A 27,842-nucleotide genomic window follows, 5' to 3' on the forward strand; every position below is an offset into this window, starting at 1 on the left:
CTTGTTTCTTGGGCTCTTGTACTATGTGTTCTTATTTCTAGAATCAACTCTTTCTCCATTTGTATAATCAAGATGTATTATGATGTTAAATTAATTAACATAAGATCCTGTCCCAATGGAGGGGTGATAAGTAGTGTCCCTCCTGTTCTTACACAAGTTGTTCTCATAGCCTCTCCAAAGTGCCACCCTTAGGTAAAAGGTTTGGGACTCAGGGACATCTGGTCAGCTCTCCACAAACAACCCAGAGAGTTACCTGTTCAAAACAAGTTTGCCTCCTAAGGATGGCTGTAGCAAGTTGCATGTATGATTTAAATTTAAGTGGGATTTGGGCAATAATAGGCAATCACTGAGACCTAGAAAACTGCTGGAGAGCAATGCAGGTATGAGTGGGGGATGGGCACAAGTGGATTTGAACTCCTTGATATGAGACATGGGAAGAAAGGTGTTCAAGTTGGACATTTTGGGATGTGTGTGGAAGAAAAGGCTGCTCTAGAGAAGCTCATGGTTGTGCAGGGGTAAAGGAATGTCCTTTCTTTTTTTTTAATCTTCTTTTTCTTTATTTTTTATTAGGATATGTTCATTGTGCATGGGGATTCATTGTGACAATTCCATATAGGTTTATATTGTACATTGGTTAGATCACTCCCACCTTCTCTCCCCCTCAACCTCCTTCCCATCCCACTTAAAAGTATTGTAAGAGGATTTTTGTTCTATTTCATGTAAGAATATGATGTCAATCAACATATTCTTTCACCTTAATCTCCTTTGTTCACCTCCCTCCTCCCACAAGTACCTCTCCCCCACATTGTACCTATTTTACAGTCCTGTCTTTTGTTATTAATATCTAAGTTGATATTCAGAGGGATTTCTCAATGTATCCCTTGATCTGTTCAACCCCTTCCATTACTCTTCCTTACCCCTTTACCTCCCACTTCCCATCTTTCAACAGCTTTCAGTACATATCCTTATTTCTTCTACCTTCACAGATGTTGTTTTATGATATTACTGATGCTCTATCATTCTCTTTTCCTTTCCCTCCTTCCCCAAGTTCCATAGAGTAGCTCCACTATGTAAACATGTTCTATGTGTCAGTTTGTGATGCTCATGTTTGTTTTAGTGTATATGTTTATCTTTTGGATCTATCTTCTACAGATGAGAGAAAACATATAGCCTTTGTCTTTCTGAGCCTGGTTTACTTCATTTAACATTATGTCCTCCAGTTGCATCCATTTACTTTCAAACCATGTGTGGTCATTATTTCTTATGGCTGAGTAAAACTCCATTGTGTATCTATACTACATTTTATTGATCCAGTCATCAGTTGTAGGCATCAGGGTTGTTTCCATAGCTTGGCTATTGTGAATGGTGCTGTGATGAACATTGGTGTACAGGTGTCTCTATTGTATACTGACTTATATTCCTTTGGGCATATGCCCAGGAGCAGTATCACTGGATCATATGGCAGTTCTATCTTTAGCTAGAAATGTCTTTTCTTTATCCATCACTCAGCTCATGACTGAGGCAACATAACAGAAGGCTGATAACAAGAGAAAGGCATATGCATTTATTTAATGTAAGTTTAACATGACACAGAAGCCTTCATGAGGAAATGAAGACCCAAAGTGGCAAGGTATGCCTGGACAAAGGGGCATGATCTAATGGTAAAAAACCAAGGGAGCTTAGCTTGATCCTTCTGTTCAGATTCTTCTCTGTGTTCCTGTGTCTTCAGAGATCAGCATATTCCTTTTGGGTATTAGGAGGGTCCCCCTCCAATGAGAGTTTTAGGATCTGCTTTGGGCGGGGTGGGGGGGAGTGAGAGTGACCTTCCTTTTCTGTTATTTTCTCAAATGCCAAGGTCCCATGTTTTGGGGTTGTGTGTCCTGAGCCTCATCCATTGCTTATATGTTTTTGAACATAAAACACTTCACAGAAGTGAAGAAGCTGAAGAGGTGCACAGCCACTGTGCCCTTAGGAAGCACTACACTGAACCCTAGACACTAAAACCAACTGGATACCTGGTGGATGGTATTGGGGCAATGGTTTGGAAATGTTCTTTCAGCAACTTGCAAGAACTTCTAGAACATTTTCCAGAATGTTTTCCCTAATGAGTTAGGTGTGCATGTGTGTCTGTGAGAAAGAGAAGAGAGAGGAAAGACACACACACACACACACACACACACACACACAAAGAGAGAGAGAGAGAGAGAGAGAGAGAGAGAGAGAGAGAGAGAGAGAGGAGAGAAAGAGAGAATCTTAATATTTCGTTCCTTTGGTTGAGTTTTCCTTGCTGCTATATAGGAGTCCTATACATCAAAGAAGGCAGCAGCCTGTTTGTGGACAAGAGCCAAAGACAAAGGTGTCTCTACTCCAAGAAAGCTAAGATCTCACCCCAGTTTAGAGAACATCCATGAGCTCTTTCCTGTAATGGCTAGGGTTATGTCCTGTGGTTCTGTGGAGAGTTATAACTAGTGTAGAAACTCAGAGTCTGTATGGGGATTGAGAATAAAGCTTTCTTTTTAATATTTTGTCAGGCTGACAGCTGTTTTGAATTAGGTGAGATGGTAGAGCAGAATATATCTGGGAAGGCTGCCTTGGGCCTTTGCCCCTGCTCTTGTCATAACTAGGCCAGTATTTCTAGAGAAGATTCTAGCTACCTCTCCAGAGGCCATGGAGGATGCCTTGTGTCATTGTGTTGTCACCAGCACCACACTTGGGTGGTAGAGACTATTCTTTTGGATAAACCTACTCTTCACTTGGGAGGGGAAAGTTTCTCTCTGGTGACTGGCTGGTGACTTACAGATACTTCCCCATAGGGTGAGTAGTAGTAAGTTCTGGAAGGAAGCACTTTGCCTGGATTGTCATTGACTTTCCCCTTTGGTTTCTCTATCCCCAGAACAGCCTGGCCTTGCTAAAGACATGTGGTTGGGAGACAGTGGTCATGAGGCTGAGTAAAAAGGTAGACACCAAAGCCATGGCTCTACAGGAGCTAATAGGTGGTTCTACTGTGATGAAAGGAAAGATGGGGGGGGGCACCTGTCAGGGGTCCATGGGCATTTCTATGCTCAATCTTAGGGCCCTGATGTTTCTTCAGACTTAAGAGTTGGGAACATAGAGAAAAATTTCATCTCTGAATCCTCCTCATATGTGACCTGGTATGGGCTTCATTGTCTCTGGTGCAAGGCATTTCACGACATTTTATCAAGAAACCAGTTGGACAATTGCTGATGCCTGTCAAAAGGGTCAATATCACCCAGCTATCCAGCCTCAGCTCTGTGTCTTACCAGCTGAGGGGTTTTGGACAGGTCATCTGTCTTTCTGGCCTTAGACTCTGCCATCTGCTCTCTAATTTGTCTTAGGCAAATTCCCTATACACTCTCATCCTCTCTCACTTCCTACCTAGAAATACCTATCATAAGGATCATTGTGAAGAATAGGTACCACAGGCTCTGAGCCTATGAAAGCTCTGAGCCAGTACCAGGTATTGAGGAGGACTGTGGTAGACTGTATGACTTTCACAGTGCTGGCCATCTAATGGCAGAGTATAAGAGCAGAGTCCCCAGAGTCCATCTGTGCCCTGTGACAGGAGCACATGGAGGTCAGGCACCGTGGCTCAAGCCTGCAATCCTAGATAGTTGAGAAGCAGAGATCAGAGGTCAGGAGGATTGTGATTCAAGGCCAGCCTGGCCAAAAAGTTAATGAGACCCCCATCTCAATCAATAGCTGGGCACAGTGGTGCACATCAGTCATCTCAGGAAGCTATTCAAGAAGTATAAATAGGAGGATCATAGTCCAGGCTGACCTGGGCAAAAAGCAAGACCTTATTTGAAAAATAAAGCAAAAAGAGCTGAGACATGGCTCAAGTAGTAGAGTGCCTGCTAGCAAGTGCAAGGTCCTGAGTTCAAAGCCTGGTATTGCCAAAATAAAAATAAAAAGCAAATACCAAATGGATACATAGAGTCAATTGGTGAAAGTCTTTCTCGGAGAGGGTGGAGCTTTGGAATTGCTCATTGCTCATCCTGTGGCCACATTTCTGGAACCCGTTTCACTTCCTAGGTCTGCCTAACGTCACTAAGCAACAGTTTATTATGCTCCTGTGTTGTGTGAATCTAGGGTATGAGATGGGCAGTGGGGAATGGCTTATCTGTGCTGCACAGAGTCTGGAGTCTCTGCTGGAAGACCCAAGGGCTGGGAACCCAGTTATCTGGAGCCTGGTTCATTCATGTGTTCATGGAAGATGCTCTCTGTCAGCTAGGGGCCACTGTTCCTCTCCATATGGGCTAGTTTGATCTTCCTTACAACATGGTGGTTGTCTTTCTCAGAGAGTGTGTCCCAGAGGGAGGGACTGCCTCCTTTCTGTGACCCAGCCTGAGAAGTCACATAGCATCACTTCTACCTTATTCCATTGACTGGAGCAGACACAAGCCCCCACCTATGTTCAAAGGGAAATAGCAGAGACCCTCTGTCTTAGTGTGAGGAGGGTCGGTAACCAGAACATGTGGAATGGGAGATCTCAACATGGCCCTCTTTGGAAAATACAATCTGCCATGGAGTCTAAATAAATGTGGGAGTCTTTATTTGGAGCACTTGTAAGAAGAAATTTAAGACACTGTCTTTGCTATAAGGTGCTCAGTAGTTAGGTATATGTTAAGATTTAAGAATAGGTACAAATTTTATAGGTAGGGATAAACAAATCAGAAGCATTATGGAAGTGAATCTTAAACCATCTTCATTCCTCTAAGGTGGGGAAGGGGGGTGCTCAGCTGACTCAGGAGATGTCATCTTTAAATTACCATTTAGCATTTATTTAGAATGAAGGTAGAGTTTAGAAAAAGGAAGCTGTGGAGATGTGACACAGATCCTGGCTTTTCAAATAGCTTCTACAGTTCTAGTGGTTCTGCTTTGATGGCAAGCTTAGAACCCACCCTTCACAGCAGAGGTGGTGCAGAGATCTGGATTGAATGCAAGGAGGAAGCCTGTTGTGCATGAGCTTGTCTCTTCATTGCCCAGTCCCACCCAAGCAGCATTTGCTCCCAGTGAGCCTCTGTGCTCTCACAGAGCACAAATGTCCTGGCAAAATGTGGCTTCCTCTTGTGCTGTGTTTTCTGCATTTGTCTGTTGACTGTCCTGTCCTGTCCTGTTTTGGTTCTTGGGTGTTGGATGTAGAGTAGGGGTTCTATATCTTTACATAAATGTGCCAAAATCCAACTAACCAACCAATCAAACAAATACCTAAAAAATCTGGAGAAGTTAGAACAGAAAGTTATGAGATTGAGAAGGGGGAAAGAGAAAGACATCTTCTGAGCCACCCTTGCAAGTTCAAAAGTCCTTTACTCCTAGGTCCTTACCTTGGAGGCTAAGGACCTAGGAGTGAGTGAACCAATAATCACAACATGCTGTGCCCAGAAGCTGGCTTCACGTATACAGAAGTCAGAAGACTATAGGCACAGAGACAATGGTTAGAAAGTTACTACAGTAACTCAGAAATGACATGAGAAGTTTTGGTCAGACTGTTCCTCTGTCGAAGTTTAAATGTGTGACTCACACAAGCCAAGATGGGGAGAGCTACCAAGAAGCATTTGACCTGTCCGTGAACTGCCATCTTTAATCTGGTGGAAATAGAGAAAGCACAATCAAAACACTGTGTTTCCAAAAGTTATTTCTGAAATGTAAGGAATTCTTCTTTAAAAATTCTAGTTCTAAATCGGGGGGAAACCATCTTTGGGAAATATTCATTTTCCAGGAACTGATGACACTTAGTAAGGTGTCACAAAAGAGCTACCTGTAGATCAGACCTGCTCTGCCTTGTCCATGTTCCCTGTCCCTTCTTTGGTATTAGTGGGCACAGGAGAATTGACTTTTTGTCTTACAAGCCTGAAGGCCACAGTGTTACCTGGCAGTGGCTGGCTTGTCATCAGTAGGCCTGTTACCTACTTCTTCTCATTCAGGAGAGGGCGCTTTCTGCTTCCAAGATGGTGCTTTGTTGCTGCATTTGCCGGAGGGGAGGAGCTCTGTGTCCTCATGTGGCAGAAGGGCAAGGTTGCTTCCTAAGTGCTAGGATTATAGGTGTGTACCACCACACCCAGCCCTTTTAACTATTTTAAGCATTTATTTCAGTGACAATAAATACATTCACATTATTTTGCAATCAACACCACTATCCATCTCCAGAACTTTTTCATGTCAAAATGTAACTCTGTTCCCATTAAACAAATCCCTTTCCCTCTTTTTCCTTCCTAGCCTTTGGCAGCTGTATTCTACTTTCCTTCTCTATGAATTTGACTATACTAGGTACCTCATTTTAATGAAATTGGATAATATTTTCCCTTCGTGACTAACTTATTTTGCTTAGGATAATGTCTTCAAGATTCATCCCTGTTGTAGCATATGCCAGAATTTCCTTCTTTTCAATGACTAAATAATATTTCATTGTATGTATCTACCACATTTTTTTTATCCATTCATCCATCAGTGGACACTTGGGTTGCTCCTACCTTTTGGCTACTGTGAATAACTGTGAACATGAGTGTGCATGTATCTTTTTTAGTCCCTGTGTTTACTTCTTTTGAGTCATATGGTAATTCTAAGTTTAATTTTTTTTTTTTGGTACTGGGCATTGAACTCAGAGCCTCAGACATGCACAACAAGTGCTTTACCTTTTAAGCCATGCTCCCAGCCCTTTTGTTTTTGTATTTTATCTCTGAGATAGGTCTTGCTAACTTTGCCTGAGCTGGTCTTGACCTCGTGATCCTTTTATCTCCCAAGTAGCTGGCATTATAGGTATAGGCCACTATGTTTGGCTTAAGTTTAATTTTTTGACAAGTGGCCATATTGCTTCCTTTTTAAAATGGGGTTGTGTCTTGTGCTTGTGCAGGTCTGGGTCACTTCAAAGGCACATGTTTGCTACTGAAAAATGGTTTCTATTTCCTGGTCATGTTTACCCAGAACCCAGGTGCTGGGATTGAGATCTTTCTGGGTCCTCTTTGTGTGGGTAGGGATACTTTCAGAAGCAAGGCTTGGAACTTTAGGTTCTAATCTACCATATCTGTTTCCAAAATTCTAGCAGGAGGTTCAGGAGCACTGATGGAGAAAATCCCAGTAGACTTTGGAATAGGTGGGGGTGGGGATGAAGAAAAGCAAGGAGGCAAATATGGGTCCCAAATGACAACATCTGGAAGATGGCTTCACTTCCACAGAGGAATAGGCTTGGGGGGCGGGTCTTGAAGAAGATGAGTGTGGGAAGGAGAAGAAGAAGTCACTGAAATCCTCTAACCTTGTTGAGCAGGCAACTCCTCTCAGGCTGCTGGAGACATGGGGCATTGGTGTGGGAAGGCAGAGCTGTCCCACAAGAGCCTTTGGGTTGGCAACATGGACTTGAGGCACCAGGGTTGTCTGGTTTTGTTTCATGCATATGCAGTGGTACTTAAGCTAGCAAATCTTTCTTGTTAAAATGGACAGCGTTCAGGGTTAAGAGCACCCCCCTGCATGCACACACACACACACACACACACACACACTCTCATCGCTTCCACTTTTGCCCAGGATACCTCTCACTCCTGCTGGTCCAGTCATTCCAGATCTATCTGTATGGTTCAGGAGTGTCTGTGAGTGTGTGAGTGAGACACAGTATAGAGAAGGTGCCAGGTGGGGGGTGGAGAATTACATAGTCGTATTCAGACAGTGTAAACTATGAAGCGAGAAGAGCATCTGCTGTGACTGACAGTGGCTTTAACAATGGGTCATGCCCATGTTCTGTTTATTATCATGGCGTTTTAATTTATTTTTGTAAAGTCAAGTCATTTTTGCAGAGTGGAAAATTGTCTCTTGATGCTCATTCCCCACTGTTTGGCTTGAGGTTTTTAGGTAGAATCCACACAGTGGTGACAGCTGGGTAACCCCCAGAAGTGCCCTTTGCAGATAACAGCTCTCAGGGCCCCACCACCCACACAGTGGGGAACAGTTTCCCCACTGCGTGGGTGTTTTGTTTTTTTCTTTTTCTACAAGATTTAAAGAGTTAGCTGTTCTTCCTGCCTGACCCAGTGCGGCAACCTGAAGAAACCTGCTTTCTCCTGGTGGGTGCCTGGCACAATGATAAAAGAGGGAACAGGCCCTGAAGTGGGCATCTCACCTTTACCTCTTGCTTCTCTGACACTGGGGAAATCACGTGAACCAACAGTGCAGAATTTTTGCATGTGCCACTTATACCCGTATTTGTAAGAAAGCTCAAGAGAGCAGAGGAGTACAGCAGCAAGTTAGCCCACATAGAATGATTTTGGTTGTTTGTTTTGTTGGTTGTCTTTGTTTAGTAAACAAGGAAGGAAGAAAGTAAGCAAATTTTCTATTTGGTTCTGATATAGTTCAATGGAAGTCCAAAATGATGTGAATTTTAGACAAACCTAAAACTAGTTGTTTCCCATAACTGACTTCTTTTCATTGGTTTCTCATAAACCCTAAGAAAGTCCAACTTTAGTATCCACTGAAGCCTGTACCCGAACTTAATATTGGAGCTACAGGTGCCAACTGCCTAAAAGGCTTTGGTGTCCTTTGAGAGCTGTGTGTTTGGAGGTGGGGTGGGGAGAACGGGGGAAGCTGCAGGTGATCAGTCCTGAGAAGAGGGAGTATGTCTGTGCATGGTGTGGTCGTCCCTGAGCTGAGCTGCCATGGGCATGCCCTTTCAACGAACATGCAGACCTGTGATTAGACAGCCATTCCAAGACGGTGCTGTGTTTTTGTTTTTTGAATGAGCCCAGATGGCCTAGCAAAAGTGAAGGGTCATGTACTTTAGATTAGAAGCAGAGTTTGGCACCTTCAAATGAATCTGAAAGCTTATTAAACGGATAGGCGGCTTCAAGGAACAAATAAAATTGTCATCTCAAAATACAAAAAGGAGGAAAAGACAAGAAACAGGGTGATCAAGCCCACTGGGTTTTGATTTCAAGTGATGGCAAATACCTAGTGACTCCCATTTCTAGCTGGTTTGATCTTGTGGAGACAGCTGGGGGAGACTGTCATTCTCAAAATTTTGTAAAAATAAACAAAAATGCCTTTTGCCCTTTTTTCCACTTCCAGAGAATAGTTGTTTCTGTCACCAGGGCTCTCTGGCTGTTCCATCTGTCTCTTTTACAAATTTCACATTGAGGCTCTGACCAGATTTATACAGAGTTGCCAAGAAATTATTCAACCCTGATGGTATAATCTGAAAAGCAAAGCCATCTTTTGGAAGATTGCATTTTTTAGATAACCTTTACACAAAATATTGACCCAAAGGGCTGGCTGTAAACATTCACAGAGGGTTCAAGTCACACACCTTTCCTTAGTAGATCCTTAAGGGCTGAATGTTGTCCTTGGCAATTCCTGGCAAAGCTTGATGTGGGGCTGTGGGTGTATCTGGTGAGTGATAGCTGTTCTTCAGGGTCCAGGAAAGTAAGAAATCCTCTTGTAGTCCCTTGTGCTCTATCAGGTTCGTGGCCATTAGGGACCTTCTGGTCTGACTACCTGGCCATTCTTCAAAAGTGGTCACTGAGCCAGGTGCTTGTGGCTCACACCTGTAATCCGAGTTACTCAGGAGGCAGAGATTGGGAGGATCGAGGTTCGAAGGCAGCCCAGAGCAAATAGTTTTTGAGACCTTATCTCAAAAAAACCCATCACAAAAAATGGCTGGTGGAGTGACTCAAAGTGTAGGCCCTGAATTCAAATGCCAGTACCACGAAAAAAGTAGTCATTGCATATCTATTATCACACTCACAGGATAGTCTCCAGGAGATCTTTTGCCTGCTAATAAGGGGGTCTTTCTCAAATACAGATCTGATCATGCCCTTTTACTCAGAAGTCTCCTCTAGCTTCCAGGCATAGAGAACAAATCTGACTCTGGGATTCCAGACCTCATCCCCAACCCTGTCTCCTCACACTGAGCTTCCTGCCTCTCTACCCCTTTTCCTTTGAAGAATTAACTTCCCTCCTATCTTCTGTATCAGTGAACTCCTATCACCTCCTTCTTAAAGATTTTTCAAGTAACCATGTACCTTTCTGTGGCTAGGTCTCAGGGTCTTCCCAGTTCAGATCCTGACTCTGTGTCTCCTGTCTGTCACAGGCAGCAGGTGGGAAAGGCAGACTGCATTCCTGTCCCTCCACAGGGGTCCCTCCACAGGAGTCCCTCCACAGGGGTCCCTCCACAGTAGCACATGGCCTAGAGCTAAGGCCATTTGACTGAGTTGTGCTGTGTTGGTGTGTCTGGGAGGATCTAGACAGTCTTTGAAAATATCTCCCTGGAAACTCTCAAAAGGTGAAAGTAACTCTCAAAAGGTGAAAATATCTAGAGATTCAACCCAACTTAAATTAAAATCCTAGTAGGGTACTGTGTAGAAATTGACAAGATCATAAAAAAAAATTATTTTTAAAGGCAAAAGACATAGACTAGCCAAAACAATATTGAAAAAGAACAGTTGGGGACTAGAGGCATGGCTCAAGTGAAAGAGCCTCTGCTTTGCAAGTGCACAAAGCTCTGAGTTCAAACCCTAGTCCCACCAAAAAAGAAAAGAAAATAAAAAGAACAGAAGACTTATAGAGACTGATTCTAAGACTGAGTATAAAGCCATAGTAATCAACTCAGTATCGTATTAGTGAAAGGACATTTAGGTCAATGGAACATTTACATACATAAGATCTTTACCACATATCTGCTTTTTTTTCCCCCTTTGGTCCTGGGGATTGAACTCAGGGCCTTGCGTTTGCTAGGCAAGGGCTCTACTACTTGAGTCATGCCACCCAGCCTTTTTGCTTTTAGTTTGTTTTTCAGGTAGGGTTCCAAGATAACTTTTCCTCGGGCCAGCCTCTGACCATGATCCTCCTGCCTCTGCCTCCTGGATAGCTGGGACTACAGAAGTACACTACCATGCCTGGCTTGTTTTTGAGATAGGGTCTTGCTAACTTTTGTCCCAGCTGGCCTTGAAACATACTCATTTTGTCTCCATCTCCTGAGTAGCCTTACCACATAGCTCACAGCATGTACAACAATGAACACTCATGGGCCACAAATCTAAATGTAAAATTTCAAACTGCAAATGTCCTAGAAAAAAAACCCAGAAACTCTTTGAGACCTTGGGCAAGACAAAACTTTTTTCAGACACAAAAAAGCATGACCTATAAAGGAAAAAATTGGTAAAAATGGATATTATCCAAATTAAAAACATCTGCTCTTTGAAAAATAGTGCTAAGAAATGAAAAGGCAAGCCACAAAGGGGAAGAAAATATTTGCACAACATATATCTGATAAAGAGTTGTATCCAAGGAGATGAAGATGAAGCAGTGATGTTGATGGGCTTCATATACATAAAGGGAATAGAATGGTGAAACCTTTTGTAATTGCTTTAAGGGGGGGTGGGGAGGGGTTGGTGGAGGGATGGAGGAGGTGACCTAACCAATGTGCAATGTAAGGCTATTCAGAATTGTCACAACAAATCCTCCCCATGTACAATGAATATATGCGAATAAAAATGAAAAAATGAAAAAAAGAGTTGTATCCAAATATATATATATATATAATATTGCTCCTTAATAAGAAAATAAAAGAACCCAACTTAATAAATAAGCAAAATTACTTGAACTGATACTTCATCAAATAAGATACACAGATGGCCAATCAAGCCATGAAGTAATGCTCAACATTGCTAGTTATTAAGGAAATGCACACTCAAACCATTATCCATACCCATACTACACATTAAAATGGCTTAAAAGCCCCAATATCGCCCCCCACAAAAAAAACCAGCTCACAAGAATTCCAAAAAAAATCCCCAAATCAACTAATCCTGACAATATGAAATGCGGATGAGGATGTGAGCAACGCAGCTCTGATGCACTGCTGGTGGGAAGGCAAAATGGGATGACCACTTTGGGAAAGCATTTTCGTAGCTTCTTAGAATGTCACATACTTACCGTGCAATTTAGCGACTCCACATGCAGGTACTTACATAAGGGAAATGAAAACATTTGTTCACTCACACACTTAAATGCAAATTCTCACGGCGCTTCTATTCATCATAGCTCGAAAACCATCCCAAATCTCCTTCAGCTGGGAAGTACACACTGTGGCTCATCCATATAATGAAGTGCCACGCATCAATGGAAGATCCTATGCTGCACCAAAGAAGCCAGACTCCAAAGTGCGCATACTTGGTGATTCCATTTGTGTGACATTCTGAAATGGGAACACTATGCAGAAGAAAGCAGATCAGCAGTTGCCAGGAAAGGTGGAAGGATTGAATAGAAATAGGCCTGAGGAATTTTGGGGGATGGGTGGTGGTAGGCATTCTAAATTTGATTGTGATGGTTACATTACTAGGTATGTTTTCCAAAACTCATACAACTGTGACATCTAAAAAGGGTGAATTTTAGTGTAATTAAGTTTTATATTAGTGAACTTGAACTAAAAAGAACTAAGGTAGGGGAGCCCCTGCAGCAGTTTTTGTGGTATGAGCTTTCTGTATTAGGTCATGTTTCCAGTTCTCCCTTCCAAAGGCTTCTGTGTGCAGTGGAAGGGGGCTGTTCATCTGGAATTTCGTTGTATTTTATGTGCCTAGTGTGAGGCCTAGAGTTCATGTTTTTGCTCACTTTATCATTTTCAGGGAAGGCAGGCTGTTGGGTGTGTAAGTGCACTCAGCTCAGCTCGCTTGTCTTTCTAAGACTTTCCACATAAACACAGGTGCAGTCAGGTCTTTTGTCAGCTGTGGACATTCCAGACGGAATGGGGCTTGAGTGAGGCCCTCTCACTGGGGGTGGTTCTGCCTCAGGCAATTGGATTTGACCTTGTTCTTCACCCACGAGGCTGCTAGGCAGAGAGTGTGTGAGGGCCCTCCAGAGCCAGTTCTCGAGTCTGGGATCCCCTATGCCCTTTGGGGCGCTGGGCTACCGTGCTGCCATTGATTTCTTTCCCTCTGTGGAGCGGGTGCAGGTGCCCGAGGTCACATTCCTGGAGACGTAGCTCATCTCATCCATCCGGAACACTCACCCGAGGCTGACCTCTCTCTGGAGACTGGGGAATGGGGTGCAGCTGTTTTCAGCTCTCACCAGTGTGAGCAGCTCCATGTTCTGCACAGCAAAAGGGGCAGGTGTCACCCAGCAAATACTTGGTTGACTGCTGCTGAGTATTGGGCAGGGGGCAGCGGGCATCTGGCTAATGGCAGAGAGACAAATGAGCCTGGGTGAAGCCCAGCAGTATGCTTATTTTCAGAGGAGACTGCCAGGGCCAGATCCATTCAGGCCAGCTTCTGACAGTCTGGCTGGGCATGGGAAGATGACAGTAGGGTTAGAACCTGCTGCTGCCTTCTGTTTGACTGGTACTGCATTGCCCTGGCCCAGTGGATGGTGTGACAGTGAACTTGTTGTTGGAGGTTGGGGGACAATTTATCAAGGCCCTGCTTGAACAGGATACCAAGAGTTTCTCTGATTAGACTGATGGTTGCCAACTGGCTTATGAGCTGATATTCTATGGCCTTATCTGCAAACCTCTTGTGCTTCTAGACTCCCTTCTGAAGGCTCTTTCTCAAGCTTTAATGCATAGTTAAATTGGCAAGACATTGGTTGGAGGCTTTGTTAAGATGGCCACAGAAGGTTCTAGATTTACCTCCTTCCAGTCACCAAGATGCCTTATTTATAGTTTTTTTTTTAATGAATCACACTTTGGCCTCTCATGTGGCTTAAAAGTATTACAAATCAAAAACATTCTATAACCCTAAATTGTACAGAGTCCCAGGCCTGTGGGGGCTCAGGATCATCTCTTGAAGAGGATGTCCTCCTGCTGGGGGTCAGTGCAAAGGAGTTATCTTTTCTGAGATATCTTATCACTCAGGCTTTGCTTCTTGCTGAGGTTGATAGAGCCTCAAGTGCCAGGTAGAGAGGGACATGTATAATCTTACACTCTTTGGTCTTCCTAAGGTGGATGTGTCTTGCTTGTGCCAGTGCCAGCCTCTGCTATTGGAGGCTGTTTTCACCATCCTGAGAGTCCATGGTGATGATAGTGATGGGTGTTTAGAGGGTGGAAGGAACCCCATTTATGTTCTCCTTGTCGGCATCTTCAGTTTCCCCTCCACAGAACAAGTGCTCCCTCCTCCATGTTCCCATGGTCCTTGGCACACATTGGGCCCAGTGACCTGGGCCTCATACACAGTGGCATATGATGTGGTTATTTATTTATGTTCCTGCTAGACCATTTTGTTTCCATGGGATGTTTACTGATATTTTTGACTGTTCTAACTTGGGGGAGGTTTCTACTGGCATCCAGCAGGTAGAGGCCAGATGCAGTTAGCATTCAAGCATGTGGTACGGCCATTTACAACAAAGAATCATTCAACCAGAATGATGAATAGTGCCTAGATGGAGAAACCCTGCCCAAGACCGAGAGCCCCTGAAGGCCATCATGGTACTTATTCCTCTTTGATCTTCGGGGCTTGGTATCATGTGCTCAGTCAGCATAGACCAAATCAAATCTGTTATTTAGAGCCTCACTCCTTGTGTTGATAAAATATTCTACAATATTCCCTGAAAATGTTGTTGTTCTATTTTTTGTTGTTGTTTAAACATAGGAATTAAACCAGCTTTCAATTAAGCATATCAGTGGGTGGGAGAGAATTGTAGCTTCTCCAAAATGGTCTATCACTCAGAATCCATCTATGGTTGCCTATGCAATGATACAGAGATATGTCAGTAATAGTGCTCACTGTCACCGGGAGCCAGTCTTCCTCCCTCCCTGGCTTGACTTTCAGGGGAGCTCATGGGAAGTTCCTGGGCCCTGTTGCTAATCCACAAGATGTGGCAGGAAATTGGAAGGCAGTTGATTATTTTACCTCAATGATCGCATTCCCACTCTCTACATCCCCCTTTTATGAAAGAAATGAAATCATGGACACGTTTAATTTTTTTTAAAAGGTTCCAGCTGAATATAAATTAATTTGTTCATTTAGCCAGTACATATTAAGTATATAGCAGGTACTAGATAAATGCAAAAACACACCATAAGCATGATGAAGCTGTGTGTGTATGTGGGGGTGTGGAGTCAGCCATGACAGGCTCTACAACATGGGCTGAAGGCAACTTCTGGAGAAGGAGAAGATTGTCAGGCAGATGGTGGGTAGAAGACAGAAGATGCGATTAGCATTGTTGGTACTGTTAAACTGAATTAAATTTATCCTAAAACCACCTCTGTACCTATTTTAGGTTTGTCCTGGGGGTTTCTATACATAGTGAATTGAAATTTAACTTGATGCATGAATAGACTCTAATCTAGCTGGAAATACACTCTTCCAACAGGCAGCTGAGTCTTAGCCAGGCAAACCTCCAGCCAGTCAGAGGTTGAAAGCTGCCCAAACATGACCACATAAGGCATGTAGCCAGTCATGATGGTTTCCATAGATTACTTCCTTTTCTATGGCTAAAAATGCAGCCTGCCCATGAAGGGCCTTCTACCTCATGTGGACTTGGACATTTGGACTCAGGTCTCTGACTCCCAATAGACCACATGCTCCCAAAGTGTCACCAGCCCACCCACTGGTAAGATTTCCTGTGGCTCAGTTGTGATAAGCCCCACCCATAAGGAGGATGCTTGTTTGCTGGCTGCCAGCAGGTGGGTTGAGTGATGTTGCAGACCATCAGAGCTGGAAGCAAAGGCAATGCTGATGGACATTTTTCTTCCAAAATAAATTTCTTCTGTAGGCAACAACTGAGTGGATTTATGGCAGAGTATGAGGACACTAAAGGTGGCAAGGCAGAAACCATTGTAGGTGAACACCTAACAGAACTCTGAAAAGCTTCACTCTAACCCAGGGGAGGCACAGTCCCTCCTCAGTGATCCCAGAGGGCTTACTGAGTGCCATTTCCTCCCTGTCCATCCTTCTGGAGTGGGGTTCAGAATGTGGAGAAAGCTGTCCTGATCAGCGTGCCCCCTGGCCACACTGATTGCCAGGAGTTGGAGCTCACTTGTGGAAGCTATGAACCTGTGGTTTAAGAAACTCTTCACTGGGTTAATTGACCCCAACAGATCTGTTTTGCTTGGAAGGAAACCTTCTAGAATTTTCTTTTTAATCACATGTCTTCTATGATGAAAGATCATAGGGAAAAAAGGAAACTGCTTATAAAGAGGGAACTTCTACTGTTTCTCCACACTTGTTACTTTTTTTTTTAATACTTGAAAGCAAGGGTAGAAGAAAGAAAAGATGATTCTTTCATTTACTAACTGTTGCCCTGACCTTAACACCAGTCTTGATGTGGAAGAGGTCAAGAGGATATAGTTTAGACAACAAGCTGCTTAAATTCTTCCATGTTTAACGGCCATGGCTTCTAAGATGGGTGCTACTGATTCTGTTTTAGAGACACAGGCATCAATCCTCAGAGATGGAGGAATTTGTACAAGGCTACCCAGGGACCCAACAAGACCACACTCTATTATACGAGGAATCTCCATTACCTTGGGTATAGCTGTGACTATGAGATACCATTTAAGAAAATGCTCCCCCAAAGTCAAAGGCTACTTTACAAGATATGAGGATGTGCTTGATTGCTTGCTAAAGAATGAAATAAATGAAGACCCTATGTTCTAAGGAGATATATAATGTAAATCTGAACTCTTGCATGAAATTACAGTGACTGTGATTTTATTAAGATTCAAATGATGCTGCTAAGGCTACCTAATAATCTTTGTGTGTTTCAGGGTCTTCCTCCATGCTTTACTTAATTTGTTCAACAGTTATTTTGTATCAGGTAGGAGGCCTGTAACTGCTGGTAACAGGAAACCCTGGTTCTACTGTCTAGCAGTTGGACTGATTTTTTTCACTTAATTACTAAAGTGAGGCAGTTTCAGGGCTCATTACTTAGTGGCTCAGTGACATCTTTAAGGACCAGAGTTGCTTTGATCTTTCCCTTTTGCAGTCCTCAGCATGTCAGTTTTGTCATTGACTGGCTCCCTGATAATCACAAAATGGCTGCTGCGGTTCTTGCTGTCACATGCAGATATAATAAGACTTAGCAGCAGAAGAGGATCCAGCTCTTCCTATATGTCTCTTTTTAACAGGATGGAAACTTTTCCCCAGAAAACTTTCAAGAGACTTTCCCTTATTTCTCATCAACCAGATAGACCTATCTGTCTATTCTTAAGGCCATAACTGGCAGGGGAAAATTGAGATGGTTGTGTTTGGGTTAGTGAAGTGCAGTGGATCCACGGAGAATGGATACATGAATAAAATTGGGATTCTGTTATGAAGGAGGAAGGGAGGAGGGATTGGGCCAACAACTGGAAATGTTGCTACATATTCTTTTAAATACATTTATTGTGGAAAATCTCAAGCACAAGAAAGTCTGACACAGTGGATTCCCATTCCTTATCTCCCAGTTCCTGCAGTTATCAATATTTTGACAATTTTCATTTATCTCTATCCTCCCCTTCATCTCCTGCTGGAGTATTTCAAAACACATCCCAGGCATACATCATTTTTATGTGCTTTTTACATATGTTGAGCACTTCTTATATGCCTGGTCACAGGTCCAGAGCAAAAGATTGGGGGAGACACCTGGCAGCAACTACTTTTTACTGTAAGAGAAAAGACAAATTTCCCCTGGAATAAAGGAAAATACAATAGCCAGGGAAGGAGTTTTTCCTCCCAAGCTTTAGTTCCGGCTGCATTTAGAGTCCTTGGAAAATTCAGGAAGGAGGGGTCCTCCCTGCCCCCTAGACATGGAAGGCGAGTGGACGTCAGCCTTGCACCTGTCATTTCCACTCTTAGGCTGATGAGGCGAATGCTTTCTAAGAGTGGGTTTTGGTTTGGTGACACCTGTTCCTGTGTGTTAATAGATTTCTGGGCTGAGATAGAGCTGGGTGATGTCATTTGCAGGTGTGTGAGCCTGTGGTGGCAGCCTGCTGCTTGGCATTTGTTTCACAAGGTGTGGCTAGCCACATCTGTCCTCAGCTGCCAGGGTCTCTGCACCAGCAGGCTGAAGAGAGAGATGTTTTTAACCAGAACAGAAAGTCAGATGTAGAAGTTGACTGTGGGCTGGGCTGCAAACACAGGTACTTTCCCTATGGCTTTAGTTGATTTCATTTAGTTATGGAACAAAATACAAACGTTTTGTCTTTAAAATATCACTGTGGCGCTCAGAGTATATTTACACTCATCCTTTTCTGAGTCTCTTAAGCACACCTGTTTGATTACACATTTGAAAGCCTCCTCTTCCTTCATGTGTCTGAAACAGGAAGCTTAAGGTTCTTATTTTCCTTCAGTTTTTAAGCATTTAATCCTTTGAAGACAGATTGCATGCGTTAGGTGAGGCAGTCCCTTTGTTTATAACATAAGAAAAAAAAACCAGTCACCATTTCTCTAAATGCACGTCTCCATCTCTATAGGACAATTAAAGGTCAAACTGCAAAGCAAGTCAGTTAAGAGCTCTGTGCTGAGGATACATTTACCCCAAACTGATTTTATCTGCCTGCACTGTTTTGCAGGAGGAATTTAAATGCAGAAGTTTTTTGCATAAGTATATTTGGAAAATCTAAAAGAAAAAAAAACAAGAGAGAAAGAGAGAAAGGGAATGGAGTAAGTGACATGAAATAATGCCTTTTGACTCTGCACTTGGGCATTTTGGGGGCTCGCGTAGCAGTTGCATCGTTTCTTAGCATAGCTTTCTAGAATGTGAGTGTTGTGGTTAGTTGTCCTTTGTTTTGTGTGCTGTGCATTTCAGTGTGATGTGAGAATCTGTCTGACCCTAATACATTTTATTTGACATGCACAGCTGCTTGCTGGAGGATAGTGAAGGCCATTAAAAAGAATGCAAAAGAAAACATAGTCTTTTCTTCAGGACACTGTGAAAGGGAGGCTTATTGGGGCATGAGCACACCTGCAGGAAGAAGAGGAAAACCAACTGGGCACCCAGGGAGAAGGCGGAGGAAACACAGCTGCTGGTGACCTGACTGTGCTGCATGGAGAAACTTTAGCAAAGGTGAAAACAGATTCCCTGTCCAACTTTAGAGCCTTACTTAGGGTTCTCTGCAATCAGGAGGTGGATGGCAGATGTGGAATCTTGTTTACTCAGTGCTAAGTACCCCAGGGATCCTTCAGGGTGTGTGATGCTCACCTGGCATCTAGGGGAAGCTCCTAAACTTCCTGACCTGTGAGGTCCTGCTAGGGTTCCCTGGGCATCCCTGCATCTCACCAAAGAGGAAAGAAAGGAGGCAGTGACTGGAATCCTTAGGAAGCCATTCTCTTGCCCTTCCTCAGCCACCAGTATGCTCCAGTAACCCCAGCCCAGTACACACTACCTGCCTGCTACCAGCCCTGTCTCCCTTTTCCTGCTTCCTCGTTGCAGTTTTGGAGCACTAGTTTCACCCTCTGTTCTTTGATCCAGTAGAAGCAGCTTTCCTTTTTTATGTGTGTGTGTGTGGAGGGGGGAGGTGGCACTTGAACAGTCATATTTTGTAATCCTGTGTAAAGTCCTTGGACAAGGTCTCTGGCTATCTCAGCTGCAGGAAGAGGCTGAGGCCTTCATTTCCTTGGTCACTTGTACCTTCTCAGTGTGGCCACTCTGAACCTGGCCTGGGTGAAGATCAGTGTGTATTTAACCTACCCTGATGAATCTTGGTGCAGAAGACGAAATGCTGGGGGTACCCAAGAATTCTCCTCTCTGCTCTTCAGTGCAGAGACTAGGAAATTTGGAGAGGCAGAGACAGACCTGGGGTCACGTCTAGATGATTCTGTGCAAGTCAAGCATTTCACCGACAACCTGGTGAAGAGAACTCAGGAAGTGGCAGCTGGGCTTATCTGCGTCTTGAGGATCACAGATGGAGTTGATTGATTAAAACAGTCAACAGGAGTCAACAGACTCCCGTCTTGCCAGGTAGGATTCCTGCTGGAAGTAAGTGTAACTATTGAGCCAAAGTCCACAGTAAATTCCACAAAGACTTCAAGGACTAAGAAGACATTTTCTAAAAAATGGCTTTGTGGGCCAGGTGTGGTGGTGTACATCTGTAATCCCAGCTACTCAGGAGATAGAGAAGAGAATTGACTTTCAAGACCAGCCCAGGCAAAATGTTAGTGAGACCCTGTATCAACCAACAAGCTGGGTGTGGTGGTGCTTGTCTGTGATCCCAGCATAAGGGGACCATGCTCTGAGGCTGGCCCTGGGCAAAAAAGTAAGACCCTATTTTCAAAATAATGAAAGCAAAAAGGGCTAGGGGCATGACTCAAGTGGTAGAGTGAAAAATCAGCATGGATTTTTGCAAACTGTTCATGCTTCCCAAACCAAACCAGGTTCTAGACTCATCAGTCATTTTCAGAAAACTTTTACTTTCTTTTTGTTTGCTTATGAAGTTCACTGAAAATTCTCTGGAAAAATAAATTTTAAAAAAGTAAAAACAAATTTAAAAAAAAGAGTGAAAATAAATTAAAAAAAAAGAGTAAAAACAACAACAAAATCCTTGGCAGCATGATAAGACTGACTTAAAAACAACCATCACGAAACACCCCAAACCAATTGGAAATGCCCAGTGGTGAGAGATTGAAGGTGCCCATTTGGTTAGCTGAGCTGAGGGGAAGACCCGAATAAGAACTGCTCCCCAGCCACTTTCAGGGCTGTATTTGTTCCTTTCTCTGCACTTTTCCCTCACATATGTTTTCCTGCTTGACCCGGAACAAGGAAACTCAAAATCTAACCCCAGCTATGTTATTAAATGGTAAACTTTTAAGTTCACACTGAGTAGTTGATGGGAATTTCAAAACTCAAGAGTTAAATTCCGTTCTTACAAAGATGGAACAAAAGCACTCTGTCTTTTGGAGGTCACTAATCCGGTGTTTGCACCTTATTGTCACTACGTAATGTCTGAAAGACTTGGAATTATTTCCAATTAGCGGGTTTCAGTGGATCTTGCTCTCTGAGCTGGTGACCCCTTGTGTTTGTTTAGCAGGATTTTCTCACCGGTCTTCACCTTGCTGAGTATTGTTTGGCTGTCAGGGCGTCTGAACAGCTCTGGGTGACCCCTGCAGCAATGTCCTTGTTGTGAGACTGGGGGAGCTGTTGTGAATTTCGTGATGACAGATGGCAAAGGCATAAAAGACACCTCCATGGGCTTTGTGAAGGGGGATTTGTGCTCTCACAACCTCTTTTTCTCTCTGTTCTGGAAGCATGTCTGGGATTGCTGTCAGAGCTGCCATGGTGCCCATTCAGCACAGCAAGGCCACTGAGACTCAGCATCCTCACGTGTCAGCACACACCTGCTGCCAGCATGCCCCATCCCTCCTTGTCCCCACATCCAAGCCTCAGAGAACTCAGGGGTCTCAACTACATGCATTGTTGGAAAAAGCAGGCGTCTCCCTATATGCTCTGCACCCAGAGACCTGGGGTTTAGTTTGGTAAGAATAGCACTTGATCTCTGGAGATTAGTGGGCCAGAGTTAACCAGGAGTGGAAAAATGGGGCCTTTTTGGTGCTGCTTATTAAGCAGTCATTTGTAATGAGTGCCTTCCAAGCACTGCCTGAGACTTACACGTTGGTCCTAATGTAGTTTGCATATGTTGGGCAGAAGTCCAGAATAATACAAAAAAGACTGGCAGAGTTTTGAAATTGGTATGAACTATGAAATGCTGTGTTGGCCTCCAGTGTGTCACTCTATGGACACACTTTATAGCTCTATCCATCACCCTGCTGGGACCCTCCTCATGGCCAGAGAAACCCTGAAGGCTCTCATCAAAGAGGCACCCACTATAAAAGGGCTGTGGCAGGCCCAGAAGGGCAGGTGGACCTGTCTTTCCAATCTGACACATTAGTAGAAATCCTGAAATCCTGGCAGTACCCCAGCACCTTGGCCTCTACTCACAGGGCAGCCACCAGCTGGATCACAGTGGAAGCTGCCACCTTCCACAGAGTCAGGCAGGTTTTAAAATTTTTGTTCCACCTATACTCATTTCCCTGCTAATCCCAGTAGGCAAACTCAAAGTTGGAAAATGTCTGATTTGTTTTAATTCCCTCGTAGAAACTGAAATGTAAATATATAACATTAGATTCCATCCTAGAAACGTAATCCAAGATCTAGAAAATATTTCGTGCCACAAAGACGTCTCTCTCCATTGTTCATACTATACAAAACTGAAACAACCACCACTGTGGGAGAGGGTTCATTAACTCATGGTGTGGTCCTATAATAGAATATTACATGACCGTGAAGGTTTTGTTCATTCATAACTTTTAATAACATGGAAAGATACTCATAATAATATTAAGAAAAAAGCTTGCCACCAAATTATATTTGTAGTACCCTCTGACTATCTCCCACAATGTAGAAGCAAAATGTTTAGAATAAGACTGGAAGGAAAATTACCAAAATATTAACAGTGATTACTTTTTAATAATGAAATTATTCAAGACTATTTCCTGATTATTATTATTATTATTGTTGTTGTTGTTATTAGTTTGTGGCACTAAGGCTTGAACTCAGGTCCTACACCTTGAGCCACTCTACCAGCCCTTTTTCATGTTGAGTTTTTTTAATATAGGGTCTTTCGAACACTTTCCCTGGACTGGCTTTGAACCAAGATCCTCCTAATCTCTGCCACCTGAGTAGCTGAGATTAAGGCATGAGCCACTGGTGCCCAGCTATTTCCTGATTATTTTATTATTGCTTTTCCTCATTTTCTACAATGAATATAGCTTTTATATTCAGAAAAAGAAACATTAAAATAAAGAAGAAGCAGAGCCATGGAGACTAGGAGATCTTCCAAGCAGTGAGTGACAAGACCATGTCCCCAACCCAAATTCCCTGATTCTGAGATGGATGGACTTACCCCATTCCTCAGGGCCTGACTGACCACAGTTGCACCCCAGTGTCCTCACTCAGAGCTATGTGCTTTATGTGGGTGTGCTTGTCTCTAGGGTAGGGCGCTCATAAGGACTTTTTGCCTTCAATTCCACTGTCATGAGCATCTTTAAGAACCAGGCAGCTGTGGACCCTGAATAGATATGAGAGAAAATTCAGGCATTCTGTGCCATGTAGTTTCATGACTTGTGAATGTGTTTCCTTGGGATATGCCTAGGCTAGATCGTCTTCCATTTCTGCTATTCTTCCATTTTCTATTTCTTTTTCACTAGGAGAGGTCAAGTCAAAGTCATTCATTCAAATCTCTTCATTGGGGCAGAGCAGTGACACTGTGCCCAAGGATAGCCATTGACTTTGTACTTAAGCTGCATTTCCACAGTGTCTTGAGAGCTAAGGACCTTGGCTCCATCCTAACTCCTGTCTTTGACTGAACTTTTAGTCAAATCCATACTTTCTTAGAGCATCTTCAATGGGAAGGGAGCATTCCTGTTGAATGACTTTCTGTTGGGCATGTGGGTCTGATGGGTGACCCACAGTAAAGGTTGCCATGGTCCCTGCAGAGAAGTGGTCAGAACTGAACACAAGAGCATCTCTACCTCTCAAGGGCAGGCCCAGGTTTGACTAAGTCCCATGGACTCAAAGCTATTCATTCCTCTATGGCAAGAAATTCAACCATCCAATGGTCAGAGGGCCAGAGGCACACCCACCAGAACATTCCATCCCTGTAGACATATCTTTGGGAAGTTAAATCTTCTTCTAGGCTTGCTGAGTTATGGGATCTTCAGAAGTACCTCTCAGCTATGGGACGAGAAGGCTCTCACCATGTGGGGTCGCCTTTCCAAGGAGCCCAAACGCATCTGACTTTAGCAGAAACTGTATCTCCCAAGCATAGCTCTAGCACTGCTAGCATTTGCCCACAAGACTTAGGCTTGCCTGTATTGTCAGGGCTCTGTGGAGTTAACAGGCCTCCATTGACTATACCACAGTTTGATTCTAGTGCCCTGCAAACAAGCCACTTCATGACCAGGAACCCAGGGACAGATAGACTGCCAGCTTCATCCTGGATAGCCTTGTGTCCAGATTCTTGAGCTCATGTGTCTCTGAGACCCCACAACCAACACATCTCCCTCTGATTCAACACCTGCTGGCTTAGGGTTTTCCAATAAGTGGGTGGATGTGCAGGTGGGGGCTCCCAGCAGTCAGGCCAGGCCAGGAGGCCAGCCAGGCAGCTGACTTCCTGCTGGTGGGTGGTTTTATTTCTTACATATTTCTAGTATATACATGTTTTCTGCATTTTCATGTGCCCAAAAGGACATTTAAAATCAGGGCCTTCAGGAGAACTTCTGGTTGCTGTGAAATGAATTCAAACTGGAAATACAGGAATCAGTATCCTAAGCATAAACTGTCTGTTGCAAAAAATTACACGTTCCCAGCTGTAAAAGTTGAAGGAAGAGGTAAGGTGTGTTTGCCTGGGTCCCTGTCACCTGGCTGGAGTGGAGTGTCTTGTCTGTGTGTGCAGGTGAGGGCTGCCTCCTCAGAGCCACTTCTCAGATCCTTTCGTTTTTACTTTACCTTAAGTTTGCATTTCTAAATTGTTGACCTTTGGCCTCGTTTCACATCCAGAAACCAAGCATGTGTGTCAATTCTGTGTAGAAGAAGGTATTTTAGAAGATTGATGACTCACCTTTCATTTTGAGCCTAATGCAAGGCAGGCATTGAATGAGTGAGCATTTGTGAGATTTCAAGATTCATTTTTGAATGCAGAAGCAATACAAGGGGCACATTCTTATTATAATCCCCGAGTCCTCCATGCTCCTCACCTGTCTTTCCCAGAGGTCAGCACTGCTATCAATTTGATGTATATCTTTCCAGATGTTTTGTGTGTCTATGTGTGTGCATAGAGAGAAACATGTAGCTTTATTTGTGTTTGTGTTATTTTACATATAATTGATAGCATATTCTATAGATTGTTCTACAACTTGTTTTTCCCATAGAAAGACATCTTAGGGCTTATTCTGCATCATTAAATAAAGATCTGCTTTATTTTTAATTGCTAAATGTGCATTCTGTGATAGGTTTACTTAACCTGTCCTTTCTGGATAGAAAGTGATTTGTGCTTCTGAGGCAAACATTTTCTGGCCTTGAAGGGATGAATGGAGCTTTGCTAAGCAGAGAATGGACAGGCATTCCTCAGAAGGGCACAATAGAACCAAGGCACAGAGGTGTGGCTGTGGTGTGACAGAAATGGCCTGGGATGGAGGAAAATTATATGTGGCTGGAGAATAAGGCCCAGAGAGGAGGAAAAGAGGTAAGGGAAGTGGGCAGGAGTGAACTCAGGCAGGGTGTTCCAGAGGTGTCAGTAAGCAGGGACACAAACCCTGATTTATCTTGGGAGCTAGGGATCTGAGAATGTCTGCAGCAGGAGAAGCTGGAGGTTGAGGTGCTGACTGGGATGTGGTTCCTTCCTTGTGCATCTCTCTGTGTCCATCCATCTGTCTGCTTTTTTGGTCTGCCTTTATCATAAAACAAATGTGTTATGAGTCACCTTGAGTCTCCTTATGCCCTGGGAAGATGTGTATGTTCTTCAGCCACACACAGTCACAACACCCATGCCAGGCTGCCTCATGTTCCTGTACAGTGACAAAGTTGGGGAGGCTTTTTGTTGTGAAACTGTTTTGTCCTCACCAGGCTCACTTGAGTTGGCATCTGCTCAGGCCCCTGACCATGGTTAGTAGGGGGACCCTTGGGTGGTGAAGGGTAGTGGGTGCCCAAGCAGGCCAGTGTTGGGGGCCCAGGAAATCCAGTGCAGCCCAGGAGCTCAGTGGATGCTGACACCAGGCCTGGCTATAGCAGGAGACCCAAGCATGGTCTCAGACTGCTCTGAGGGAAGCAGTGTGGCAGGTTGGAGTGCCTAGGATACTGTGATCCCCAGGGGGCAGGAGAATTATGGGGCTGTCCTCCAAAGATTCTCTAGTACTATCTTACTTATGCTCTCAACAATGCAGCAGCAGAGTTAGAAGAATTATCTCTGTCTCTCTTGAAAGCATATGGCGAATGGATAGAGGTGAGTGGGCTCTGGGATTTGATCTAGGTTCCCCCTTGACCCCTATTCCTCCCCCTACCCCTTTCTCTGGTCTGTCTCCAGAGCAGATCAAGTAAGGCCAGAGGACTCTGCTCAGCCCTCAAATTGCCCTGGCTCCTGCAGTGGGAGAGAGGGAAGAGGGCCTATGCTGTGGTAGGGCAGAAGGATGCAGGTCTTCCAGTGTATCTGTGCAAACTCATTGTCTATGTGTCCAATAGGTCAGTTTTATATACAAGGAGATCCCCCAGGGAAACAACTGGGCCACCCAAAATTTTAGGATGTCCCTGAGGTTACACAGCCCTTCTCTTATCCTATTTTGAGGTTGAGGACAGCACACAGGCTAGTTTTGTGGTACTGGCACCCACTATGTAATGCCAGCCATCCCTATGGTCCTATATGTGCCCTGTCCTCGCTGGGTGGGAGGCCAGATGCCCAGGGCACTAAACTGCTGCATGGGAGAAGCTCTGATACGGGGGGATAATAACCCCATGCTGGAGCATGAGGGCTGATAATGTTCACAGGAGCAGAGGTCCTGCTTGCTTTGCAAGAAAGAGCTGTAAGAGGAAGGAGTCCCCTACTGGGCCACTTGTGGGGTGCTTCAGGGCAGCAGGAGGCAGTGGAAGCAAACAGAGCTCTGAGTGGCTGAGGGGGCTACCCATGGCAAGGCAGGTGGGCATGATATCTGTGTGCTCAAGACATACCTCTTTGTTCTGCAGCTTCAGGCTCATGGCAAAATGCCTCTTTCACACTCTAACCCCTGCCCCTGATTTCTGTCCAAGTAGCATCTGACATCCCTCAGTCAAGACTGGTTGACCCTGAGGGCTTAACTAGGTAGCTGAATAGAGATAATGGTGTCCTCTCTGGGAACAGAAGCAAGCAGGGAAATTGGAGCAGAGAGGCCTTTAGAGTCTATCTCTGCCATTCAAGCCTGACTTTGAGTAAACCCATCACTGTTCTCATTAGAAAGCAAGGGGGAAGGGCAGGCCAGCATTTCTGAATGTGACTCTGTGGATCTCCTAGGTCAGCATGGGGTGGAGGTGGTGGTGGATTTCAAATGTAGTAATAGTGCTACTAAGATGTAGTTCCCACTGCATGCAGGTGTTGTGAGGGTTTCACAAGGTTGGGCAGGGGTGAGCTCATGGGGAGGTCCTTAGGGCTGTGTTCTGAGGTGTTAGAATGATTGGTTTTAGTGTATGCATCATTCTCTGAATTTCAGGTGGATTTTTAAGCCCCACCTGGGACCCCTGAATCAGCATCCCTGGTGGTGAGAGACAGGAGTCTGTCTCTTGTAAAACAGTTGCTTCAGGTCACAGAGCCCTGAACTGGAGATTGCAAGGTTTCTCCTGTGTTTTCTGGGACCAGCGTTCTCTCTGGCCTTATTCCTTTGACCTGCCATCAGCAGGATTATAAACTATAAGCATGTGCCGCTCTAATCTCAAATACTGTCACCAGTATGCCGAACTGCTGAGTTGGTACCCGGGTAGACAAAGCACTGAGTTAGAGGTTAAGGTCTATTTCCCACTGGGACACTCAGTTTCCAAGGGATGGAAAATGGCCACAGATGCATATATAAAACATACTGAACTGGCACCCTTGGAAAGATTTTTTTTCCTTAACATGGGAGGGCCCACAGAGAGCTGTATTTCAGGGTTCTGTGTGATACTTCTGCCTTCTTTATTGTGTATTTTTGGATGAAGAAGAATATAGCTTTGAAAAATAGATCACTACAAGCCATGCAATTATGAGAATTTGCTCTTTACGGTGTGGAGTCCCAAGAGGCATGGACCTGAAAATGGGCTCATACTGTGCATGTTGGTGTGGGGCTTAGTGTGTGCGTGCGTGTATGTGTGTGCATGTTTGTGTATGTGTGCGTGTGCGCACATGTGTGTGTATGTGTGCATGCGTGTGTGCATGTGTGTGT

At 44.1% G+C, this 27,842-nt stretch overlaps 1 protein-coding gene across 1 annotated transcript in view; it reads left to right on the forward strand.

The window, feature by feature from the left end:
• The window catches only part of Acoxl (acyl-CoA oxidase like), a 353,884-nt gene that overhangs the window by 93,287 nt on the left and 232,755 nt on the right, over positions 1 to 27,842 (forward strand). The window lies entirely within an intron of this gene.

Source organism: Castor canadensis, chromosome 12 (assembly GCF_047511655.1).
Source record: "Castor canadensis chromosome 12, mCasCan1.hap1v2, whole genome shotgun sequence".
Taxonomy (NCBI): domain Eukaryota; kingdom Metazoa; phylum Chordata; class Mammalia; order Rodentia; family Castoridae; genus Castor; species Castor canadensis.